The sequence below is a fragment of the Coenobita brevimanus genome, chromosome 24, assembly GCF_032717465.1.
Source record: "Coenobita brevimanus isolate Jiangsu-jjx chromosome 24, ASM3271746v2, whole genome shotgun sequence".
Taxonomy (NCBI): Eukaryota; Metazoa; Arthropoda; class Malacostraca; order Decapoda; family Coenobitidae; genus Coenobita; species Coenobita brevimanus.
The window spans coordinates 27,245,121-27,259,433 of NC_136977.1; positions in this window are offsets into that span (position 1 = coordinate 27,245,121).

Genomic DNA, 14,313 nt, shown 5'->3' on the forward strand with positions numbered 1-14,313 from the left:
ACTATATAATCCTTACACTTACAAGAAATATTTACAACTTACACTTACATGAAAATATTTACAAAATGCCTTCACTATGTATAGCACTGGGTGAGGTACACAGGCAGGATGAGGCAGAGTGAGCGTGACAGGGGGAGCGAGTGAGTGTATGGCCTTGACAGCCTGGGGGATGGTAGAGGAACAGTTACCTTACATGCCTGCCAATTTTTACTCACGAATCTTGAAAAATGAAGTCACAGTTAAGTCTTTTATTTTAAGCTGTTTTAAAACGGCAATGGCACTGGCCGTGGAATTATGTCAGACCGTTTTAAAATGGCACTGGCACGCGGCGGGTTAAAAAAGGACGAGCCTTTTATGTGGTCAGATGAACAAGTTTCCATGTTTACAACCTTGAAAACTACTCTTACACAAGCCCTGGTTTGGCATTCCTAGTTATTGAAAACCATTTCTTCCATGTACTTATATTTCAAGAGTAGGCCTCGGTGCTGTTCTCATGCATTATGACTCAGACGGAAAGAAACGTGTCATTGCCTATGGCAGCCGTGTTTTAAAATCCACAGAAAGGAATTACAGCATAACCCATTGGGAAGCCCTAGCTGTAGTCTGGTTCCTGAAACATTTCTGTGATATCATCTATGGTTACCCTGTTCACATCCATACAGACCATCTTCATCTGAGTGACCTGTTTCAGGGATGTAATATTACTGGTTGTCTTGTATGTTGGGCAGTTACCATTAATGACTACAATTCAACCTTTGAATACATTCCAGGGAAGTCAAATGTTGTAGCCGATGCTCTCTCTCGGCATGTAGCCACAGGCTTCATCGGTTGGGACGTAAATTTGGCGTTCAGTTTTGACAAATTCCATGGGTTCCAGCATGTTGATCCTCTATGGTCTCAGGTTATATACTTTCTTGAGTCTGGTGATAATTCTTCCTTGCCAAAGTTACAAGTCCCTGTGTCTGATTTCTTCCTCAACAATGACTTACTTTACAAAATCTTGGTACTCACAGGTAACAATGTGTCTCGTCACAAAGTTAAGCAACTAGTCATTCCAACAGACTTAATTCCTGCTGCTCCTCATTTAATCCATGACACCCCTCACGTGTCACACCCTGGTAAAGACAGAAGCTTACAACAAGCACGTCTTTCGTATTATTGGCCCACTATGGGAAAGGATATAGAAGGCAATTGTGATGCATGTTTATTGTGTGCTTGCCATAAAGGAACAACGGGTCAACCTGCTCCTATATTGCAATACCCAGTACCGTCAAGACCTTGGCAGAGTGTCTCCCTTGATCTTCTGAAGCTTCCCCATACAGAATCTGGCTTTGTCTATCTATTAGTAGTAGTTGATCATTTCTCCAGATTCGTGATATAGACTCCATTGCATGACAAATCTGCTAATGCAGTAGCCCATGCTTTTGTTAACGCAGTCATTTGCCCTTTCACAACCCCAGAAGTCATTAGAACTGATAACGGGTCAGATTCAACAATTCAGTGCTGGAAGAAATTTATCATCGATACGGAATTAGGAAATGCAGTATAATTGCCCATCATCCAGCCTGGAATGGCTTGTAGAGAGCCAGGATAGGAAGATATTGAAGAGTCCGCATCACATGGTGGGAGATTAGAGTTCCACTTGGGACTAGTGGATCCCGCAGGTAGATGCAACAATTAATGCATCCATCAATAAGTCAATTGGTGAAACACCATTCTTTGTCATCCTTGGCTTTGACAAGAGACTACCTTATTCCTTATTGCAGTTCAAACCTGATCTGATCTACAATCATGATGATTATGTCAGGGTTTGCCTGTCAAATTTTTAAAAAATTCATAAGAACATTCAGGATAATCTGGCCCTCACAAATGCAGAAATAGTCCGTAAGCAACACGCAGCTGCCTGCGATGTTACCATCCAAGTAGGTGATTTAGTTTTTGCCCTAGATCACGAGCGAGAATCAAAACTAGATAGTAAATTCTTGGGTCCTTTTCGAGTCATCTCTCGTCTGTCTATCTATCTATCATCAGACGCCTTAATCCTATATGGGGTGGCCACAAACAAATCGCCTCCATGTCCCCCTGTCCCCCGACATTTCACTGCCCTGCTCCCAGCTCACCTCTCTCTCTCTCTCTCTCTCTCTCTCTCTCTCTCTCTCTCTCTCATATACCTCTCCACTCCATCCCTTCGTCTCATCCTTGGCCTCCCCCTCCCTCTCCCCCCCCTACACCTCACTCACATACACTCTCCTCGTCAGTCTCTCTCTTTCCATCCTCTCCACACGGCCAAACCACCTGCATGTGTTTCTCCTAACGCTTCCTATCACATCCACATCCACACCACAACGTTCCTTCACATCCTCATTTGTTAGTCTGTCTCTCCATGTGACTCCACAGGCTCCTCTCAAATAACTCATTTCCACTGCTCTCACTCTTGACTTCTGTCCCTCCAACAAGGTCCAAGCTTCACTTCCATGTGTTAGAGTTAGTATCATAATACTGTCATGTAGTAGCTTTTTCACTTCCATGCTCACTTCCCTGTTTCTTATCACTGCTTTCAAGGAACCAGCAACTTTTCTTCCCTGTTGCACCTTTTCAAGCACTTCCCCCTCTAAACTTCCATCTTACTCATCGCACTACCCAAATACTTAAATGCACTCACATTTTCCATTTCCTCCTCATTCAACATCACTGTACATTCACTGACTTCATTTCTCTCGAAGACCATAACTTTACTCTTCCCTACATTCACCTTTAGATTCCGTTTCTTTCACACTCTCCCAAACTCATTCACCAAGCCTTGCAGCTCCCCTTCGTCTTAACTTAACAACACAATATCATCTGCAAACAACAGCACAGGTAGCTTCCAAACACTGCCCTCTCTCACTGGGGTCGCTCCAACATCCACTGCCCAACTTTGCATTTCTTTTATAACCCCATCATTATTCAGACTGAACAACCATGGAGACATGACACATCCCTGCTTCAGTCCAACCTTCAAATAGATAAACTCACTCAGTTCACTATCCACACGCCCTGCAGCCTAAGCACCATCATACATACTCTTCACGGCATTCAACAACTTCCCATCTACCCATATATTCTTAATATATTCCACAATTACTCGTATTATCTATCCACCCTGTCATATGCTTTCACCAGATCCATGAAGGACGCATACAACGTCTTTCCTTTCTCTAGAAACTTTACCACCAAAGATCTAAGAATGAATATCTGATCTACACAACCTCTTCCTTTCCTAAAACCTCCCTGTTCTCCTCCAACTAATTCCTCCATTCTTTCCCTAACTCTGCCAATAAGTATCCTACCATATACTTTTCCTATTATACTAAGAAGACAAATGCCCCTATGATTACCAAACACTTATTTTTCCCCTTTTCCTTTGTACAGGGGAATAATTATACCTGACTTCCAATCCTCCGGGACGCTACCTTCCTCCCAGGCTAATCTGCACATCTTCCACATCCATTCTACCACTATCTCTCCCCCATGCTTTAGCATTTCACCACACACTCCATCATTTCCTGAGGCTTTCCCCCATTTTAACTTTCTTCATTGCTTCCACAACTTCCATCCTACTGATTTCTTCCTCTCATCTCACATCCCTCCTTCTCCCAGTCATCCGCAGTCACTTATACTTGCATTACTTTCTTTCTCTATGTTCAGCAATTCCTTAAATTGTTCACTCCATCTGCTCACTTATTCTCCCTTCTCCACTAGTATTCTACCATTTTTATCTTTCACTCCCCAGCTAACTTCTTTGGCACCCTGTCTAACTTTCTTTACCTCTTTCGAGAACATTTTCTTACATTCCCTCCACTTTACACTCAAGTTCCTTCCTACTTCTTACTATCTCTTACTAATCTTTCCACCCCTCTCTTCCTCTCCCCATAAAACTCTCTCTTCCGTCTCTCAACTTCTTCCACGCCTCTGTTTCTCATCCACTCACTCTATGCTTCCTTCTTTTGTGCCACAGCCTCTCTCACCTCTACATTCCACCATGCTGTTCCCTGCACCCCTTTTCATCTTCTCTTCACCCCACACACCACCTCACATGCTGCACAGATTTCTTCTGTGAATATCTTGCACACACCTTCCACGTCCCTCATCTGCCCCAGTCTATTTACCCCAACGCTCTTCCACTTCCCTCTTATGATCTGCCTTTTTTCCATCCTCTTGAAACTTTTCCACTCTCCTTGTATGTACTACTTCCTCCTGTCATTCCCTTCTTCTCTTTCTCCATTTTATTTGGACTTTAATTCTGACCACCACCAAGTGGTGGTCCGAAAGTCCACTCCCCGAACCTCTATATACTCTTGCATCCATTATACACCTTCTCATCCTTTCATACACACACACATAGAATCAATCATTGCCTTCCGTTCATTCAGTTCACCACCCACCCTTCCCATCACTCGCCACGAATACCTGTGGATCATTTTGTGCTTGAAGAGGGTATTAGATATCACCAACCCCCTCCCAGCACAAGTGTCCACTAAAACACTGCCATTCTCATCCATCTCTGCAGGCACACCCAACTCACCAACTACTCCCTTCACCTTCCCATTCCCTACCTTTCCATTCATCTCTCGTAAGGGCAATAAATTCGAAATACAAGATCTGTCTAAAGCTGAGACCACATGGGTGCATGCTGATGATCTCAAACGTGCGTCAAGGTGCATAGTATTGGAGACGCCACTAGAAGAAGCCTCATGTTCTTCTCAAGGAAATGCCTCTTCTTCCAGTCCTTCCTTTGACACTTCTTCAGACTCTTCTTCTAGACTGACGTCACCTTCCCCTGCTATTAATAACTATCGTGCAAAAGTTGCGTTCTGTCTCTTACATACCATTATCATCCCGACTCTCGTCATAATCCTCTTCATAAGCATCGCCTCTAACTTCAACTTATTTCATAGGAAAGATGTTGTGGGTCTACATGCTGGCAGTGCTGACTCTGGTCGGGTCTGGATTGGGTGAGGACGATGGTGTCGTTCGGCCCGGGGTCTTGGATGGCAAAGGAGGAGAGGTAATGGTGGTGAAAGATGTAGTCTCCTTGTGCTACGACCTAGAGCTGCAGGCCGCCGTGGCCATCGCCCTGCCCAGTTTCACACACCAGCTAGAGAAGTTACGGTCCCGTCTATCCACTGTCAAGGAACAACATCCAAAGGATGCGTTTTGGTACCCACTCTACCTACCCATATGCTGGAAGATGGATTATATAAGGCTTCAGCTCTCTCATCTACAAGACTCTTTCCCTAACCAAACACCCGTAGGTCGTTCACGAGTGAAACGTGGACTTTTTGATCTTGGAGGAGAAATTCTAAGTGGATTTTATTTAGTGTAACGATCACCCGTGACCCTTCTGGATTTAAATTTGACCTTGTTGCATTAGCCAGTTCCATAGAATGCCAAAACAGAGTAATTAGTGTTCAGCATTCTGTGCTACAGAAGATCACAAACCATTTAAATATTGTCACACACACATTAAACAAATTCACCGGAATTCTAACAAAGGAAATCTCAAAAGTTAATATTGTATCAGAACTTTTATATGTAAAACTCCATATAGATAACCTACAAGTTTCTCTGGACTCTCTTATCTCCCAAGTTTCTGTCTTAATTCGTATTCTGGTAAGCGCTGTCGATGGTCGTGTCACTGTAGATTTAGTACTTATCTCTGACCTTCGCTCTACGTTGAAATGGTCTCACTCCACTTTCAACTTATCTCGAGTGATGTCATTTTCCTCCTTAGAATACTACTACCCAATACTTGAGGCCACGTTCCTTACTAAAGAAGTAGTTGTTCAAAACCCTCTTCGTTCTTCTGTCACAGTCGATCTCTTTCACATGATTCCTTATCCTCTCTGGTACAATACTTCCCTAGTACAGGCCTCTGTTTCTTCGGAGTACTCCCTTCTCTCATATGATCATATCTTTATCGCTTTCACATCCTCCAGTGACCTCAGTAGGTGTGCTTTTCTCACATCTAACTCTCGAGTTTGTGCTGCATACCTTCTGACACTCTTTCCTAGCAGCTTTGCTCCTTGCGAATATGCCTTAGTTTGTAACAGCACAATCTGTTTATTCCTTTGTTCCCGTACCCAAGCTCCAAGTGCACCATGCTCGTCTGAACCATATCCGCTATTTCTGCTTTAGTGTATCAACTCCGGTCAGTCTTATTTGTCCTGGAACGTTCGCTCAGTATCTGCAACTGGTTTGTACAAGGCCCTAGATTATTGTACGGTAAAATCAGAGTCTGTGGTTGACCATGCTACACATCACCACTTTCCACTTCGCTCCCACAAATATGAAATCTTCAAAGCTATTAATGTTACCTTCCATCTGTCTGTTGACAATCTTTCCGTCACATCAGACAACCAACGTATGCGGATTTTCTAAATTAAAGTGATTTCGTTATGAACAAGTTTTCTTCTGCTTTTAACCGTTCATGGGTACATCCAGTATTTGTGGTTCCCCCAGTGGTAATTTGTCTCATTGGATTTTTTATTACTGTATGTATCTTTTACTGTTGTGTCAAGCGAATGGACAAAAGGCTTCACGAGATCCGTGTTGCAACAAGATTAGTGCGACAACCACGAGACCTGAAAACTGGTAGTTCTCAGTGACACTCATTATGACTGATGAAGATATGAAGATCATGTAACTAAATACTGAAGGAAAGATATCTGTGGATAACTAAAAATTGTTCTAAATGAAACAACAATGTGATAGTATAGACATTAACACTGAACAGTTAATCAATAACATAAAGACTGATATAATAGAAATGAGGAAAAGAAAATAAATGTATGGAAATTCCTAAATATAAGGACATCACTCTCAAAGACAGTGCCATTCTATGTGAGATAAACTATAGAGTATTCAGCTGCTGTATGTTCCTTATAACACATATAACACACGTATAGGCTAGAGAGAGAGAGAGAGAGAACACATATATATCTAGAGAGAGAGAGAGAGAGAGAGAACTTCATCTGTGAACTTGTGGAGAATTATAGACTATATATTTTTAAAATTACTATACTTGTCACATACTAAATGGCTTGTTAAGTCATTACTTCTAACATTATGATGCATTATTTACATTCCAATCTTACATTTATTGATAGTTATCACTTTCATTGCATTTTTAACATGGCCATGTACTGCAAATATATTTCCTTCCTTATTGGATCCACCTGTTTGCATTAAAATATACAACCCATTTCATTATTATTCTCCCATGTAGTCAGAAGTTAACTATATTATCTGTCTAATCACACTCCTCCAATATTATTCATTGATGCTCCACCCTCTGTGTACCTAAGCTACCTATGTGATATTCACCCAATTGTGTCAGGAGACACGATTTTTCCATAGAGGAAGGGAAAATTGTATGTACTTGTAATACAGTAGTATGTAAGTTTGTTGTAACTATGTTCTACCAGGATTCTATAAGTGTTTTAAGTAGGGCGTACGTGATATAAATCCCTTACCTAAGGTCTGGCCTAGTTCAAATCCTGCTTACATAGTCTTTTCAAGAGGGAAGGCTTGGGAGCGAGCTGGCTTTCTGCTCAGAGACAGGGCAGTCGTAGTGGAGGTAGGATCTGTGGTTAACGTGTATAAATACATAACCGTAATATCACCAAGGACTTTGAAGCTGCCTACAAATGACGAGTGGGACTTCAACGCCGATACCCAAAGAAGCTGGTCGTCTTATGAATCCCACTTCGTTTCGTCCTATTGTGTTGACTTCCTGTCTATGTAAGGTCATGGAACGAATGGTTAATAATAGGCTTCTTTATGTTTTACAGTCGAAGAATTTATCAAATGATCAACAGTGTGGCTTCCGTAAATACAGAAGTTCACCAGATCATTTAATGAATTTGGAGCATTGCATTTCAGAGGCATTTGCCAGTAAAGATTTCATGATAGGGGTGTTCTTGGACATCCATAAAGCGTGTGACATGACATGGGGACACAGTATACTAATGAAGCTCTATGATTATGGCTTAAGAGGTAATTTGCCTATTTATATTTCCAGTTTCTTAATGGTCAGAACTTTGTCAATTTGCCCTGTAACATAACATCAGATATATTTATCTGGGAAAACGGGGTGCCACAGGTAAGTGTGCTTATTCCCATTTTGTTTAGTATTATGATCTATGATATTCTGTCATTAGCTCCCATTCTAGGGAATCTTAAATACCCACATTACGCTGATGATTCTACAATATATATGGGAAAACCAAAAATGCAAAGAAATAAGAGAGGACGGGCATTGATACCGTTGTGCACATGTCATGTGGTACAACATGCCCTGAGGCCCGGCACTACTCCCTGTTTTTGTGGGAAATGGCATTAATAAAGGGCACGTTTTAGGAAAAAAAAATCCTCCTATACATTTCTTCATTATACCCAAAATTAATTACAACGCCAGCTTAGTTTAAAGGAAATTTGAACTAAAAACAGGACATTAAAGGGGGGAGGAGTGTTGGGTCTCAGGGCATGTCACATTCGGGCAATGGTATAATTGCCCATCCCCTCGTGTTTCTTTGCTTTTTGGTCCTCCCATCCCTACCCCAGCTGCATTTTTTCAAAATGTGTTTTACACTTGTTAAATAGCTCTAAACTTGCATAAATACGCTTCTTCCATTTTGGGCCAAAGCTCGTCGGGTATATTATACTGGCAAATACCGGATTATTTAATTTAATAGTCCCTTCCTACTAAGGACTGGGATGTACTGGAGGCATTCTGCAACCGTAATCAAGTTACAGGTTCGAATTCTTGATGGGAAAACACAGCGGAAAAAAACATGAGTGCAATCGAATTTAAGGATTGGTACTACGATTATTGTCAATATTCCTTTTACACGTATGGGGTTCCTCCCAATCCGCATGAACATTACCTACCGATTAGTTTGGTAAGATACCACCAAGGTCTAGAAGAATCCAAAAAATGATGGAGATTCCAGCCATTACAGCCTTCTTGAATAATGAAGCTTTTGCAATGCATTCTTCCTACCTCCAGTCACGTTTATTCAACTTTCAAGCTGAATGTACTACCGAAGGTATGCTGGGGAAATACTGTATCTGCTACCGAAGGTATGCTGGAGAAATATCTCTACTGTTGAAGGTATGCTGGGGAAATATTCTTACTTCCAGTCATGTTTATTCAACTTTCAAGACATTTCTTTTGAACTTCGAGAGTTTGACACAGCTTTCATAAACACATTCATAATTAGAGGGTCTTTCTGGTTGAGCGGTATTGTCTGGTGGTGAACTGATCATAAGAATGCATCATCGGATTAGAGGAATTAAGCAAGATCTCACTAAGCTCTGAGAAAGTTGTCGAAGCAAGTGTAAAAATCCATAGACTGCTACTGTGCAGTACATAAAATGACTTCTTATTTAGAGGATTTCTACCCCTCCCCACCAAAAAAAAGAAAAAAAAAGAATCTACCCCTGCCTCTTCCTCTGAAAGGAGAGTTGCTTCGTTTTAGCAACTTTGTGCTCCAGATTAGAGAAAATCTCATTCATAGTTACTAACCGAACCTTATTAGACGCATGAAACGGAGGAGGAAGGATGATGTCTTCACTGACCTTATTTTACAGGTGTATCGTGTCAGGGATGTACACCTCGCAGTCGAAGTTTATATCCTCGCTTACTTTAACACGGACCGAATACGAAGTCGCCCTTAAAGATCATTAAATGATCCTTTAGAATCTGGCCTATGTGGGTTATGCTTGGGAGAAGCTGAATATGGGGGAGAAGGAGGAGGAAAGAAAGTTGACATGTGAACTGATGTGTATGGGTGTCTGTGAAAGAAATATCAAGGGGGAAATGTGGGCCCGAGTGTGTTTGGGTGGTGCTGGAGAAGAAGGAAGGATGGGAAATGTGTATGTGGGAGAGGTCGGGTGTATGGGTAAGATTCACGAAGAAATGATACTTGGTGTGTATGAGGAAGATGAGTAAAGAGGAATTATGATTTTTTATTTGTCTATAGGAGGGTTTAAGTGGTCTGGGAAGTGTGGAAAACGTGGGTCTAAGAGTGTCTGGGTGGGGATGGGGAAGAAGGAACAACGAGAAGTGCTTGTTGTTGGCGCACTGTTACGAGGGGATAAGACATGGAGGGCACATGATAAGCTGAGGAGAAGAAGATGGAATATGCAGAGAAGCGATAAAATATTGCATGTATAGTTGCCCTCAGTAAGCTTTAAATACATCTACTTAGTAAAATCTTATTTGGTTTCGAAACATTTTCGAGCCGGAGAAGAAAAATTATTGAATGCAAACTAAGAGAGAAACTGAGACTAATAAAAGAGAGACAAGAAGAATGATGGAAAAAGAGAGTAGGTACAATAAAGGAGGAACTGGAAAGAAAGGACAAGGCTATAGGGAAGTTGGAATATGGAGAGAGAGAGAGAGAGAGAGAGAGAGAGAGAGAGAGGGGAGGGGTTGCAGTCAATAGCTTTTTTTGGGTGCGTTTACACTGATGCCGGAACCGGACATCATTCTGAAGCAAGGTATTTAAACTCATGGTGGCATGAAAACCGGGAAGAGAGCACCGCTTTCCATGGGGCAAAGTTCTGGGTCAGTCGTTCCTCAGTATTAGACATAATGCAGGTGACGGTGAAAAACTGAATGCACAGAATGTGAACCAGTGCAATAGTATGTTCTTTATTTAATTTCTATCCAGGCCTATACGATCTGATAATTTGTGCAGGAAAAATTCACTTCCGGCTTCAGTGTGAACGTAGCGTGTTAAAACCTAGAGATTCTGATGACCTGCAAGGGCTGAATAAAAGCATCTTACGTTTGCCAGAACATAATATTAAGTTATACACTTCCTGTTACTGGGATAATCCTTTGACTACCAATATATCTCTCAAGTGAACAAAATAATCATGATTCTGCATGAGTATGAAAACCAAAAGGATTAATAGAGTTATTATTTTTTTTTTAACATCCTGACTGCAAGTTTTCCTAGGTTAAGCAAAATAACCTGATGATGGCCAGAATTATAGATGAACCAACAGGATGGATGCGGAAAAAGAGTTCCGGGCTGGAATGACAAGCTGGTATGAGGGTGACAGTGGTCTGGGAAAGAGAGAGCGGTAGGAAGAGACTAAGGGGATGTGAGTTACGAGTGTGGGAAGGAAGCGATGAAGCCAGAGAACAATTGAGGGGTATGATATAATAACAATGCATCTGTTCATCGTTCATCATCTCGTGAACAACTAGAATTTTTGTGATAAACGATGCTGTTGTGAACTCCAAACAATGTGCCTGTCTGTATATATTGCATGACTATCAACCTCTCTTAACCTGGTGGTAGTGTGTAGATAACTCTCCAGCTGCTAGGATTTCTCGCGGCTCAGCAAAATCGTCTGATGTTAGTAAAGTGAATATTTCTGCCCTTTCACTACGAAGACGTCTCTTCTTACTTCTGTCTACCATAACAACGATTTGATCCAGCTTATAGGTAGTGAAGGAATAAATGCAGGCTGTATATAAAGCCTCCGATTCGAGAAGTCTTTGTTCCGTTTAAGTAAATCATCTGTATAGAACAAGAAATTAAAATACGAAAGAGGTAATTCCAGTGAGCATACGTGTCTGAAATTAAATTAAACAGAGTAAGTCATAGTAACGAATCCTCTGATTGTTACGATTTCTCTCAGCTGGTGATTATCTTAGGCAGCACAGAAGAACCTCTTGTAATGAAGGGGTTGGGTTTTGCAGCCTGACATGTTAGTAAGACCCTCCCCACACACACACGAAACAATGGGTCAAGAACAATGCATATAATAATTACAACTCGAGCAATTATTAACCCGATGAAGTATGAGGCCACAGACAATTAATCACTTCACCCCAGAACATCCTTTTATTCTCGTTACCTTCAGAAGCTTGTGTTCATTCTAGGACAGCCTCCAATTATTAATTAGTTAATGAAGGCTATATAACGCCTCCTGTTCGAAAAGTTTATCCCAAACTGAATAAAAACGCCAGGAGATAGCATGAGAAAACTACAGTAAAACGTCCTTGGGGTGAAGTAGGTAGCATAGGAAGGAATAAGCAGTCAAAGATGATAAATTCCTTTAGACACACACACACACACACACACACACAAACGGTAACCAAAGGTAACACCAGCTACTTGATTCGCGAGCCGCGGGTGCGACTCTTGTACCGTAGGTAGCTTCACAACTGCAATTTTCTCTGCCCTCCCTCTCAGACGTCTCAATCTTTACCACTTAAAAAGAAAGAACAAAGATATGTAGTTGCCTATTGAAATGCAGCTTCCGACTTCCCCTTCTATCACCGACTAACAACAACAGCTTAATTCAACGAATAATGTTCCCATATACCATAGAGAGGAAAAATTGTCTGAAAAATGACAAACCAAAGAAATTTATATTTACTGTTACGGAACAGAGAAAGATAATGTACACTTTAAGTGAGAATACGAAGAGTCACTACTGTCCCGTAAAGTTCCAGGTTCAAAACAAAAGAGTTAGGTAAAATTACAAGTTAAAGTTTAATGCTTAAATTAACAACAAAACATTCAGGACTCATAAGGATAATGTAATGGCAAAAACAGGTTAAATATATGGTTAACTGCAATAGCCTCTATTAACACGAAATTAGCAAGAGTAAATTTATCTAAGTCAGCCCTGATGAAATGAGATACCAGATAATACTCAGTGAATGCCAGATAAATAATTACAGATACAAACTATTATCAAAAATGACTGACATAAAGAACCCCACACGAATTACAAAAACTTCACTAGGCCTACAAATTAAACTTATGCTATACAGTACAAGAAAAAATACAACAGTTATACTCAAATTACACACAGCTGCTAGATGTTTGGAGATTTCTTGAGCACTCACAATAATAATATCTGTACAGGGGAGGACAGAGATGTGAACAAAATGAGGAGCAGATCTAAGTGGCCATGATGCAGAGACTGAGCTCATTATATAGGGGCCAGGAGAGCTTGATACAACTGGTAATGAGGACGCGCAAATGAAGCCATGGGGACAAAGAGATGACAATCCCGCAAAGTATAACAGAGATGTCGACTTACTCTACTATAACGATAGAAGGGGGGGACTGAGGCAGAACACGCTCGTGATCAAACATGCAGCAACTGTGCGTTAAAATTACACAAAGGATGATGAAATCATAGGCTATGTAACACCTCCCCACAAAGAAAAAGAAATTTACAAAGGAAATTTCTTATTACTCTAAACAATCTGTCTAAAGTCTAGATAAGCAATCTGCAATAACATTTTCTTTCCCCTTGACATGTTGTATGTCTAATGAATACTCCTGAAGAAGTAGACTCCATCTTGCCAATCTCTGATTTTTATCTTTAAACTTACTAAGGAATTTCAGTGGGTTATGATCGGTATAAATGACTATGGGGTCAAAACCAGAACACAAATAAAATGAAAAATGCTGTAAACCCAAAATCAAGGCCAAAAGCTCTTTCTCAATAGTGGAGTAGTTCTTTTGAGGTGGAGTGAACTTCTTACTGTAATAAGATACAGGGTGTTCAATACCCTGATCATCCTCTTGCAGCAAAACAGCCCCAGCTCCTGTATCACTTGCATCAACAGCCATCTTAAAAGGCTTAGCAAAATTTGGAGTAGCGAGCACTGGCTGACTTAATAGAATAGCTTTAAGTTTGTTGAAAGAGGATTCACAGTTATCGGTCCAGACAAATTCAACTCCCTTTTTCAGTAGGTCTGTAAGTGGTGATACAAGAATAGAAAAGTTAAGAACAAATCTCCTGTAATAACCTACCATTCCCAAAAATCTTTGTAGCTCTTTCCTACTTTTAGGTCTGGGAAGATCACTTATAACCTGAACCTTAGCTCCTGGTGGTGCAACATGTCCATCACCAATTACATACCCAAGGTACTGAACCTTAGCTTGACCAAACTCACACTTTGATAAATTAGCTACAAGATTAGCATGAACTAAACGGTCAAGAAATTTACTGACATGGCATAGGTGATCTTTCCAGTTGTCACTGAAGATTAATACATCATCAATATAAACAACACACCCTGCCAAACCCTCTGTTACAACATTCATGAGCTTATGAAATGTGGCTGATGCATTCTTCATACCATACGGCATTACAGAACATGCAAAAGCCTTTCCTAGTGTTACAAAACATGAGATCTCCCTAGCACGTTCAGTCATAGGTACTTGCCAGTATCCCTTTAACAAATCAAACTTACTTATGTACCTAGCCTTTCCGATCTTGTCTATG